Genomic DNA, 13,269 nt, shown 5'->3' on the forward strand with positions numbered 1-13,269 from the left:
CCTGTAGTGTTAAAGGAGAGATCGATTAGGTGGGGTATAGGTCTGGCTGGGATACTCCGAGGTTTGATGTGGACTTGTTGGGCTAAGGGCTGTTATTGTTCCAGAGTGCTAAACTGCTGGAGATTACAAGGTCCAGAGCTGGATGAACACAGCAGACCAAACAGCAAAGGAGCAGGAAGCCCGATGCCTCAGGCCTAGACACCCTTCTTCAGTTTTTGATAAGGCTGTTTTTAAAATTGGTTTAACGAGACTGCACCATTCCTAGAAATACTGCAATACCAGGATGATGCATGGAGAGGACAGAGCAAGCTCCTTTTCCAAAAATTGGTTTAATATAGGGTCCTTAAGTAAAGAACATATCAGATATTGAAGCTGTTAAGAGCATTTTTTTAATTTGAAAAAATATAATTTATTCATAAGATATACAAAAAAAAACACATTCATACACCTGCCCAGTCATGCAAGCTGCTCTGGGTTACCCAGGGCGTACGAACACCAACTAAAGGGAAAAAAAAACAAAACAAAGAAAACACCCCAGCAGCCGTAACCCCGCTCAGTCCCTGTTGGCCTCCCTGACCAGTTGGGGAAGGCGCCAGCTAGGCCCAGTTACCAGATAGGGCCTTTTTTTCTATTCTGGACGAGGGGTTTCATACAGTGGTCTTTCCCCACCGCGCCTTGGCGGCGGCTACCCCAAGCTTTAGCGCGTCCCTCAGCACATAGTCCTGGACCTTGGAGTGCGCCAGTCTGCAACATTCGTTCGGGGTCAGTTCTTTCAGCTGGCAGACCAGCAAGTTGCAAGCAGACCAAAGAGCAAGTTGCAGGCAGACCAAAGAGCGCCTTTCACCGCATTGATGGTCCTCCAGGCGCTGTTGATTTTGGTCTCGGTGTGCGTCCTGGGAAACAGCCCGTAGAGCATGGAGTCCTGCGGCACGGAGCTGCTCGGGATGAACCTCGACAAATACCACTGTATCCCCCTCCAGACCTCCTGCGCATAGGCACACTCCAGAAGGAGGTGATAGACAGTCTCGTTCCCCCCTCCCCCGCAGCCAACTCGAGGGCAGCGTGCGGTGGCGCAGAGATTCCGGGCATGCATAAAGGATCTCACTGGCAGAGCCCCTCTCACTGCCAGCCAAGCAATGTCCTTGTGCTTGTTTGAAAGTTCTGGCGATGAGACATTCTGCCAAATGACTTTGGCAGTCTTCATGGGGAATCACATGACGGGATCCATCCTCTCCTTTTCCCGAAGGGTCTCTAGGATACTACGTGCTGACCACTGCCAGACGGCCTTGTGGTCAAAGGTGTTTCCTTTCAAAAATTTCTCCACGAAGGACAGGTGATACGGAACGGTCCAACTACTCAGAGCGTTCCGCGGCAAGGAGGCCAGGCCCATCCTTCGCAACACCGGGGACAGGTAGAACCTCAGTAAGTAGTGACACTTGGTGTTTGCGTACTGAGGATCTACGCACAGCTTGATGCAGCCGCACACAAAGGTAGCCATCAGGGCGAGGGTGGCGTTCGGAACGCCCGTTCTCCCCATTTTACAGGTCTTTGTACATGGTGTTCCTGAGGACCCGGTCCATCCTCGACCCCCAAATGAAGTGGAAGATGGCCCGGGTGACCGCAGCAGTGCAGGTCCAGGGAATAGGCCAGGCCTGCGCCACACACAACAGTACCGAAAGCCCCTCGCACCTGACAACCAGGTTCTTACCCGCGATGGAGAGGGACCGGAATGTCCACCTGCCCAGCTTCTGCTTCAGTTTGGTGATACACTCCTCCCAATTCTGAGTGCACGCCCCAGCTCCACCAAACCAAACACCCAGCACCTTCAGGTAGTCTGTCCTGACGGTGAAGGGGATGAAGGAGCGGTCGTCCCAGTTCCCGAAGAACATGGCCTCGCTCTTTCCCCTATTGACTTTGGCCCCAGATGTCCAATAGCCTACTCACCAACCGACGATTGGTGCAGAATACGGCGACATGATCCATGTACAGGGAGGTCTTGACCTGAAGGCCTCTGCTACCTGGGATAGTCACGCCCTTCAGGCTCACATCCTTCCTGATGGATGTAGCGAAGGGTTCCACACAGCACACGAACATGGCAGGAGAGAGCGGGCAGCCCTGCCTGACGCCAGATCTGATGGGAAAACTTTCCGATTCCCACCCGTTGATCGAGACTGCGCTAACGATGTTGGTGTAGAGCAGCCAGATCCAATTGCTGATGCCCCCCCCGAACCCCAATTTGAAGAGGACATAACTCATGTAAGCAAGAGAGACCCTGTCGAAGGCCTTCTCCTGGTCCAGGCAGACGAGGCAGGTGTCCACCCGCCTGTACTGCATATAGGCGATCATATTCCTGATGAACGCGAGGCTCTCAGCGATCTTCCTGCCCGGCACAGCACAGGTTTTGTCAGGGTGAATCAGCAACTCTAGGACAGACCTGACCCGGTCGGCTATGACCTTGGCCAGGATATTGTAGTCCATGTTCAATAGTGAAATGGAACGTCAATGCTTAATTTCTTCCCTCTCCCGCTTCCTCTTGTAAATGAGGGTGATGATGCCCTTCCTCATGGACTTGCACGTTTCCCCTGCCCGAAGCGCACAATCGTACACATCCAGCAGGTTCTGGCCGACCAGGTCCAATGGAGAGGAATACAGCTCGACCGGTAAGCCGTTGCTCCCAGGAGTCTTATTCCTCTCAAAGGACTTGAGGGCTCTGGTCAGCTCGTCCAGGGATATCTGCCGGTCCAGCCACTCCCTCGTGCCGCTGCCAAGGACCTCCATGATAGGCAACAGGAGTAACTCGGAGGCCGTGCTGGCCATGGGCTTCGCGTCATACAGTCATTCTTCAGAGAGAAGGATCTGTAATTCCTCAAAATGTCGGGGCGAGACAACGTCACCGAGCCGTCGTTCTCCTTCAGCCAGCTGAGCACAGAACTCTTTGTGCACCTCCTGAAAGGAGAAACGCAAGCACATCTCGTCCTGCTCCAGTGAGCGGACCCTGGACTGGAAGATTTACCTGGAGGCCTCCGTGGCAAAGGGGGAGGCTTGTTGGCCCCTCACCTTGCGGACGTCCTCCGTGAAATCGACCCCAACGACTGCAGAAGCAGCAGGTTCTGCGTCCTTTTCTGGAGTCACGACAGCTTTCCCCGCCTTTCTCTCGTCTTCCGAACACCCTTGAGCACAAAGAACCTCTTCATGTTCTCCTCCACCTTCTCCCACCAGTCGCCTGGAGACTCAAAGAGGGGTTTCACGGTTCTCCAACCTGCGCACTCCCTCTTCAGCTCCTCGACATTCTCTGTGGTCAACAGAGTCGTGTTGATGTTCCACGTCCCCTTGCCGGCCGGCTGGTCGTCCTGTAAGTGACAGTCGGCCAGCAGGAGGCAGTGGTCAGAGAAGAACACCGTCTCGACGCCGGTGGACCTGACCGAGAACGCTCATGACACAAACAGGAAGTCTATCCTTGAGCGGATAGACCCGTCTGGCCCCGACCAGGTGTATCTCCACTGCGCTCGGTCTGCAGGGTGTTGAAGACATCGAGCAGCTTGGCGTCCTTCACCGTGCCCAGCAGAAATCTGAATGTGGCGTCCAGTTTACTCTCCCCACCCACTGTCCCCATGCCAGATCTTCCATCTGCATTGATGATGCAGTTGAAGTCTCCACCTAGAATGACTGGCCTAGACTTAGCCAGCAGGGGTGGAAGCTGCTGCAGGACGGCCAACCTCTCACTCTGGACCACTGGGGCCCTCCAGCGCGCCTTCCTCCTCGGCTTCTGGATCGTTGTCCACTCCCCTGGGTCACGTGTTGCCTCCTCCATCGACTCCGGGTTGTGGGGTAGAAAGCGAAGCCTGCAGGGGTGCTTTGCTGGCCTCGGTTCCATCCTGCGGGGCTGGTCCCTCCTGCATAGTAGTACAAAGGTCCTTGCAATGGCCTGGTGCCTGCCTTTCCTATGGGAGCGACGGGGGCTTGCCCTGCATTGCCGCTGCTAGTGACCTGGGCGTAGGTGGTCCCCCGACGCGGTCACGGCCTGCAGATGTAGCCCGTTTCCCTACAAAGGTTGCAGCTTTTTTACCTTTGCAACGTGTCCGTCCTCCTTGCAGTCCCATCAAATGGTGACTGCAGTCGGCCGCCACGTGACCTGACCTACCACAGGCATGGCAGACTTTGGGTTACCCTGCGTAGGTCAGGTAGTCCTTGCTCCCACCAATCGTGATGCTGGCTGGGGGTGTATGATGTTTCTGTCCACGCCCATCCTCAGCATCACCCTGGCCTGCCTCTTACTTGTCCAGATGCCAAAGGGGTCCAGGATGTTGGTTCGGTCCCCTTCCACCTTCACGTACCTTCCAAGGAAGGTCAGGACATCAGCTGTTAGCATATGTGTGTTGTACATGTGCATTGTCACCATACAGCGCCCCTGCATAGACATCACAAACAGTAGGACAGCAGTCAATGCAGAGAGGAAGCCCCTTACCTCCTTTCCTTGAAAACCTCCAGGAAGCACTCACAAAGCTCGGTGCTCCTGAAGGTTACAGGTTTAACCACACACTTGATCTAAGCCAAAGAAAGCCAAGAAGCAATACCATTCTAATGCTCGACTACCTTGGGTCCCAGTTACCTTCCATATTTTCCATCAGCCTGACTGAGTGCAAAGACTTGTAAATCACTGTTGACAGTTTTTTACGGTTGTTCCCGTTCTCCTGGGTTTCCTACCGGGGAAAACCGATAATCGGTTTATGCCAGTACTTTTTCAAGAACTTTTATATAAAAGTCTCTTCGCAATGAATGTAGATAATTGGAAATGTACCAATCAAAAGAGGTGGGGCATGTCACTAACAGCCTCATCAACCAGCTCCGTGACTAGCGGCGGGTAAGAGAGATTGCAGCAACAATCGGTACAGAACCACACACTCAGAGAATGTCCCAGCACAGAGGAAGGTGCTTCAGCGTGTCACAGTCTGCACCAGCAAACTTTACCAGTCCCACCCACCATGGTCTTACCGATGCCCTATAAATCTCTCATCATTCAACTCTCTCCTGAGGCTCACAAATGATTCTGCTTCCAGCGCCCTCTCAGGCAGTGTACAGCTGGCAGGAACCACTCGCTGAAGACATTGGGTCTATCTCCCTCGATAAATATGACTCTTCGTTGCAAAAAAGGCAAATCACCACCCCCTCCCTCCAAACCCATCCCACCCCATCGGTTTCTTTAGAATGTGCAACTGCCTGCAGTGTCAATGTGCCTGCAGTTGCTGAAAGGGTCTGATTTTGCGCTGTTCTATTCTGTGCACTAAGCAAACTGAACTTTTGGCAATGCAAAAAATGCCTGCCTCTTCCCAAATCAAATTGAAGCAAATACTTGAAACAAATTCTAATTCTGATCAAGTAATATCACTGTCAGGAAGTACTGGGTCACAGTTATAAACAGAATTTCTTCGGCTAATCCAGCTGTCCTGGAATATATTGAACTCCGGTTCCCAAGCCACTCCAACATCCCTAACATTACTCCCATCCCTTCATGGATGGTGGACATTAAGTTCAGTACATTGAATAAGTCACGAATGGTTTGGCTTCGACTCCAAACATTCTAATTACAATCTGGTAATTTAGAATTGCAAATTAAGATCCAAGAGCTGTAGAGATATAAAGGATGGAAACAGACTGATTGCTGCAACTTAATAAAGTGTGGAGCTGGATGAACACAGCAGGCCAAGTAGCATCTCAGGAGCACAAATGCTGATGGTTCGGGCCGAGACCCTTCGTCAGAGAGGGGGATGGAGTGAGGGATCTGGAACAAGTAGGGAGAGAGGGGGAGGTGGACCAAAGATGGGGAGAACAGAAGATAGGTGGAGAGGAGAATACAGGTGAGGAGGTCGGGAGGGGATAGGTCAGTCCAGGGAAGACGGACAGGTCAAGGAGGTGGGATGAGGTCAGTAGGTAGGAAATGGAGGTGCGGCTTGGGTTGGGTGGAAGGGATGGTTGAGAAGAAGAACAGGTTAGTGAGGCAGAGACAGGCTGGGCTGGTTTTGGGATGCAGTGGGGGCTGGGGATGAGCTAGGCTCATCCCCTCCCCTCACTGCAACCAGCCCAGCTCATCCCCTCTCCTCACTGCATCCCCAAACCAGCCCAGCCTGTCTCTGCCTCCCTAAACTGTTCTTCCTCTCACCCATCCCTTCCTCCCACCCCAAGCCGCACCTCCATTTCCTACCTCCTAACCTCATCCCACCTCCTTGACCTGTCCATCTTCCCTGGACTGACCTATCCCCTCCCTACCACCCCACCTGTACTCTCCTCTCCACCTATCTTCTTTTCTCTCCATCTTCGGTCCGCCTCCCCCTCTCTCCCTACTTGTTCCAGATCCCTCACCCCATCCCCCTCTCTGATGAAGGGTCGAAACGTCAGCTTTTTGTGCTCCTGAGATGCTGCTCGGCCTGCTGTGTTCATCCAGCTTCAGACTTTATTATCTTGGTTTCTCCAGCATCTGCAGTTCCCATTATCTCGGATTGCTGTAGCTTGTCTCTTCGGACCAGACACCCTAACTTATTTCAGTCCCATTTGCCAGCATTTGGCCCGTATCCCTCTATCCCCATCCTGTTCATTTCCCAATCCTGATGCTGTTTAAGAGCTGTGACTGTAGCACCTCCTCCATACATGCAGCATTCTGTACATGTAAAACTGTCCCTCAGGTCCCCTTTAAATCTTTCACCTCTCAACTTAAACCCATGCTGTCAGGTTTGGATTTCTTTCCCTGAGGAAAAGATATTGCCAATTCACCCCACCCAAGCCCCTCATGATTTTAATAAACCTCTGTAAGGTCATGCCAGAGCCTATGACGTTCCAGGGAACCAGCCCCGGCCTATTCAGCCTCCTCTCCCAGTAGCTCGAACCATTCAATCCAAGCATTATCCTTGTAATTTTTTATTCTGAAACCTTTCAGTTTAACAACTTTCCTGTAGCAGGGATATTATAACTGAGTGCAGTATTCTAAAAGTGGCAATGTTCTATACATCTGCATCGGAATGTATAAACTCCGATACACAATACATTGATCAATTAAAGCAAGCATGCCAAATGCCGCCTTCGCCACCCTCTCTAACTGTGACTCCGCTTCCAAGGAACTATGCATCTGCACACCAATGTCTGTATTTGGTGACACTCCCCAAGGCCCTACCATTAACTTATAAGTCCTGCCCTAGTTTGCCTTACCAAGTCGCATCACCTCACATTTATCTGAACTCTATCTGCCACTCCTTGGCCCATTGGCCCATCTGATCAAGGTCCTGTTGTACTCTGACATAACATTCCTCACTGTCCACAACAACATGAATTGTGGGGCCATCTGCAAACTTACTAACCATCCCTCCTGTGCTTCCATCTAGATCATTTATACAAAGTTATGGATAAGCAGTGTCGCAGCACTGATTCTTGTGACACACCACAGGTCACAGGTCTCCAGTCCGATATATAACACTGGATGTGAGTTTGTTCGCTGAGCTGGAAGGTTAGTTTTCAGACGTTTCGTCACCATTCTAGGTAACATCATCAGTGAGCCTCCGACGAAGCGCTGGTGTTATGTCCCGCTTTCTATTTATCTGGTTTGGACTATATAACACTCTACCATCATGCTGTGCCTCCTGCCTTCAAGCCAGTCTTGGATCCAAACCACTAGCTTCCACTGGATTCCACGTGATCTAACCAGTCTACCAAGAGGAACCTTTTCAACAACCTTTCCAAAATGCATCCAAACAATGTTTACCCTCTCTGCCTTCACCAATCTTCTTTGTCAACTCTGCAAAATACTCAAGTTAGTGGGACGTGATTTACATCACATCAACACCAGAGTCAGATAACTGAGAACAGCACGTGAAGCAAAATATGTACATGAGATAACAAAGCGTGGAGCTGGATGAACACAGCAGGCCAAAATGCCCACAGTCAGCAGCCCCAGAGGAGACAGCCACGCTGAGCCCTGCCGAGTTTTCACCATCACCCCTAGACCTCCCACTGACTGACGTCAAATGTTCAGTCCTCAGTAAGGGGCTCACCTTTATCCCCCTCCACACACACATCAACGAATACCACTCACGTTTGGACATCCAGCAGTTTTTCAGCTGCCTTCACCGCTCCACCTATCTTCTCCTCTCTACCTCTTTGAACTGCCTCTCCCTATTTATTTCAGAACCCTCTCCCCATTCCCCTTTTCTGATGAAGGGACTAGGCCCGAAATGTCAGGGTTTGTGCTCCTAAGCTGCTGCTTGGCCTGCTGTGTTCATCCAGCTCCACACTTTGTTATCTCGGATTCTCCAGCATCTGCAGTTCCCATTATCTCTGATACAAAATGTGTACATTACTGGTTAAAGATACTGAAATAAATTCATTGTCTTCAACTTTAAAATCAAATGCTGGAGTCTGCAGCTCAAAAGACATCAGAACGACTGGGGTCAGAGGAAACCGACAGTTCATGAAATGCCCATGAATTGGGGTGATGTCAGTAAGCAATTGCCCGTGTGTGATAACATCACCCACTTGAACACAGAGCATTCGGGTCTGCACAAACAGGTGGTGTGCACAAAGGATGTGAGGGTCTGTGGAGTGATTGAAAGGAGATTGATCAGAATGATTCAGGAACTGAAGGTTATTAGTTGTAAGGTCAGGCTGGAGAAACTGAAATGTTCTGCACAACGCAAAGGAGACTGAGGTGATCTTTGACAAAGGTGTCTAGGTTTATGCTAGATTTAGATCGGGTAGGTAAAGAGCAGCTGTTCATCTTCACTGATCGTAAAATTAATAGAAACACAGATTGAAGGTATTGGGCAATAGTTACTGGGAGATGAAAAGAAGGAACTTAACGTTACTTTTATTTGACTCAATACTGACATTCAAAGACCAATAGTATCCAGTGCTGAATGATTAAAGAATCAAGTGGCACGCTCAGATCTTGCTGTATCGAAGCAAGTTTCTGATCTGCAAAGCCTTTTCTGACACTCTGAAGCTCTGAAATTCATTTCCTTCATCTGCTCAAACACTATACTGCAAAACAAAAACCTTGCTCCTTCTTGAAACATGCAGGTTTTTTAGGATAATTAATGGGTTGGTTGAAGAAAGGTTGGTTCCCTTCTAGGACAGTCTAGGACCAGAATGCCTCATATCAGAGTGGGGTTTCTTATTTCAACCAGAGGTGAGGAAGAAATTATTCTCTCAGACAGTTGTGAATTGGTGGAATTCTTTGCAGCAGAGGTTTGTTGTGGCTGAGCCAATAAGTATATTTCAAGCTGAGATCGACAGATCTTTAAGCAATAAAGGTATCAAGGGTCATGGGGAAACGCAACAAAGTGCAGATCAGACAGGATCTCATTGAATGGCAGAGCAGAGGTGATGGTCTGAATGGTCTCTTTCTGTTTGTAAACTCAATGGTCTTGAAATGAGGCTACAAAACTCTCCGCACTAAAATGTGCAAAATGAAAATTGCATGGAACCCTTCAGAATGCTGAACCAAGGTGAGACATGGAAAGGGGAACACACAAACGATAGTTAATGTGGGTGATTGATCCGGAGTGATCTGTTTACCAGGGTAAACAGGAAAACTGGTCTTCAGCTCTCACATTGAGCTTGGCTCAAAGTTTTGGCAAAGATTTATAGCTCAGTTTGTGGGTGAGTTGTTGACTTGTTCGCCGAGCTGGCTTGTTCTTGTTCAGATGTTTCATCACCATGCTAGGGGACATCATCAGTACAGCCTCCGTTGAAGCAATGTTTTTCTCCTCTGCTTGGAATTTATACTGCTTGCCCTGTTATGGTGAGTAGTGTCATTTCTGGTTTTGATCTGTGTGGGTTTGTATCGGGGTCCAATTCTTTATGTTTGCTGATTGCATGACGGGTGGAGAACAATGCCTCTAGGAATTCCCGTGCATGTCTATGTTTGGCTTGGGCTACTATGGTTACCTTGTCCCAGTTGAACTGATGGCCTTCATTGTCTGAGTGTCTCGATATTGAGGAGAGTTTGTCATTCCGTTTTGCTGCTAGTTGAAGTTTTTGAATTCCAATGTCTCGTTTCATTCCTGTCTGTCCGATGTAATGTTTGCAGCCGTAATTGCATGGCATTTGTAAACCGCATTGGTTCTGCATGTTGTGGGAATGGGGTCTTTAATTCTTGTAAGTGTTTGTCATTGAGCGGCTGTGGGCGTGTCCACCACCATGACTCTGAGTGGTCTGAGGGGTCTGTTGTCACTTCCTATATATTCTTGATGTATGACAGTTGGCCAGTGTGTGAGGGCGTACTGTGTCGTCCTATTGTTGTCTGTTTAACATCGGCAACCTCACCAAAATTCCCTCACACAAGGTACTGCTGCAGAAGACCAGATAATCCCAGTTCCCAGGCCTGGAATCAGAGCCTCAGTGGCCCAGCCACAAAGATACAACGGGAAATGGGAATGGCAATGAGCGCACAGGGCTACTCTGTAGTTCCTGTCACACAATCGGTGAGCTTGCGGTCCTTCTGTGACGGTACAGAGGTGCGTAAAATGCCAAGGCTGTGAGCTTGAACCTCACCCAGAGATGCTTTTATTGACATGGAGCAGGGATTATTGGGTCATTGGGCTGTGTGAAATATCACAGAGCAATGTTGGTCAAAACAGAATGTGCAAAAAGACTAGCTTCTTTTGTTGGATCTTGAACTTTCCCAGGGAAATGTCTCAATTATCAACCATATTAGAGATTGCTCTCCCATCCCGTGAGGGACTCGCCCTGCCTGTTAAATTCACTTTTTATATGTCTATCTCTGTCTTTTAAAACTTGATTTTTATTTCATATCCACGACCTTTTCATTGGAGCCAGTTGAATTTTCGTGTGTTTGACACCATTAGGGAGAGGAAGTGAAAAAACCTACCAGCTGTGCGGTGTGACTATGGAAGGCAGAAGGGTGAGAAAAGGATGATAAAGAGAGAGTGGGGAATGATGATCGTCTTCAGATGAATTTGAATGTCATTGTTCACAACCCAGGGAAAGTTATCACCCACAGATAAATAACAATCAGAAATAAAACAATGACGGAAATTGCTGGTGAAACTCATTAAGTCTGACGGCATCTGCGGTGGGAAAGCAGGGTTAATGTTCCCAGTTCAGTGACCCTTCTTTAGAATGAGGCATGTAACTGTTGGTTTAGCATTTACCAAAAGTTTGGTCAAATCATGAGTCTGCCCACCTGTGTGGGTTGCTGGTCTGCTTGGCCCCTTTGACATTGTGTGTCTATCAGTCATTCATTTTTGTGTGTGTGTGTGTGTGTGTGTGTGTGTGTGTGTGTGTGTGGGGGGGGGGATCCTGAAATGGACACACACTGTAAATGTTACAAACATGCACCAGCTGGTAGTTTTTTCCTTTCACTCAATCCCTTTCTCAACAGGAACCAACACCAAATTGTAACGGTCCAAATGGCTTTCTCCTGTCTCTGTCACTCTGGGATGATCTGAACAGTGAAAGTTATCCTGTACAGTAAGGCAATACAGCGGAGAGATAGCAGTGCAGTGGTGATAATCCCTGGGGACTGAGACACAGCAGCTGCTGGAGTTTGAATTCAGTGAATAAAATCTGGAACGTAAACGTGAATTTCATGAACAGAGGCCATGACTTTAATTTCCTGAAATCCCATTCATTCATGTCCCTTTGGAAGGGAAGTCCTTGCCTGGTCTGGCATACAAGTGACTTGAGGCCCACAACAACATGGTTGACCCCTAATTGCCCTCTGACATCAGTTCAAGGTAAATTAGGGATGAACAACAAATGCTGTCCTGACCAGCAATACCCACATTCTATGGGAGAATAAGGAAGAATAAAAACACATTCACAACAGGGAAAATGGGCGTTTTCTCTGCATTGAGTTCATCTGGTCGCCCAACCTGGACAGAGATAAGGGCACCCACAGCACAGAGAAATCAGGGAAATGTGCAGACTGAGGGAAGGATTCACTTACCGACTGAGGTGGAAACTGATTTACTCAGGTGTACTGGCGCGAGGTTGTTCACCAGTCCCATGTGTGGGAAGGGATCATTCAAAAAATAAACTCCGGAGCCACCCACAAATTCACATATAGTTATACTCTGCTGTTATAGCTGCTGCGAATCCCCACCTCAGAAGGAACCATATCTGGATACCTGTTTCCAGTGGAATTCTGAGGGTTACTCGACCTGAAATGTTATCTCTGATTTCTCTCCGCAGATGCTGCCAGTTTTACTGACCTTTTCCAGTAATTTCTGTTTTTTATTTGTTTCTGATTTACAGCAAATGCAGTCCTTTCAGTTTTTAATCCAGTGGATTTCCACTGCTTTCTGATGTATAACCATCATTAAAACCTAGTTGTAGAAGCCATAATTTAGAATAAATAATCATGTCGTTGACCATGACGAAGAAAACCGTGGACTGCAGGGAGCTATCAATCAAGTGGAAAGATAAAATGGTGAAAGGAATTGAATCCACAGGAGTGAGTGATAATGAATTTAGGGAGACTGAACTATGAAAGTGAGGAATAGTGAGTGGTGTAGAGGGACAAACAGACCTTGGAGTGAACATTCACAAATCCCTGAACGTGGTTGGACAGGAAGATCAGGTGTTTGAGAGGGTTAGACGTATTTTGCAGGCACATTATTCAGCTGATAGTTCCAATTCAGTTAGGCATCAATATTAGCCCCCAGGATGATGATAATGGGGAATTTCATAAAGATACACCCAGTGAATGTCACTTGGCAGTGGTTAGATTCTCATTTCTCAGATTTGGTCATTATCTGTAGGTACTTGTTGGTGCAAATGTTCTTTGTCACATGGCAGGCTCACTTCAATGTTGTCTAGGCTCACTGCATTGAGATATCTACTGCTTCCGTATCCAAGGAGCCATAAACGGTGCTAAAGTATTGTGCAAGCAGCAGCAAACATTCCCACTTCTGACCTTACAGTGCAGGGAAGGTCATTGATGAAACAGCTGAAGAGGGCTGGGACGAGAAACTGATCCTGATGAATTCCTGCAGCCGAGACGATTGCCATCCTACAATCACAAGCCTCCTCTTCTGTATTCAGTATTATCAAACAGTGTGAAGTAGGGTAAGGAGGGTAGCAGAATGTACATTGGAAACAGAGAAGGAAAAGGAGCAGAACATTAAAACACAGAACAAGTAGAAAATAAACTTGTCCAAGCAGTGCAGCACAAGGTAACTGTCAAATACAACCATATCAGGTCAGAGTTATTGTTGCTCCGACAGTTTAACTGCAGGTCCAAAACAGCGAAACATCAACAGT

The 13,269-nt window shown here is 48.5% G+C and overlaps 1 pseudogene; it reads right to left on the bottom strand.

Annotated features, from left to right (window-relative positions):
* Positions 1–245: 245 nt before the first annotated feature.
* LOC132208688 (U2 spliceosomal RNA) lies at positions 246–413 on the bottom strand (annotated as a pseudogene).
* Positions 414–13,269: the final 12,856 nt, after the last annotated feature.

Source organism: Stegostoma tigrinum, unplaced genomic scaffold, assembly GCF_030684315.1.
Source record: "Stegostoma tigrinum isolate sSteTig4 unplaced genomic scaffold, sSteTig4.hap1 scaffold_50, whole genome shotgun sequence".
NCBI lineage: Eukaryota > Metazoa > Chordata > Chondrichthyes > Orectolobiformes > Stegostomatidae > Stegostoma > Stegostoma tigrinum.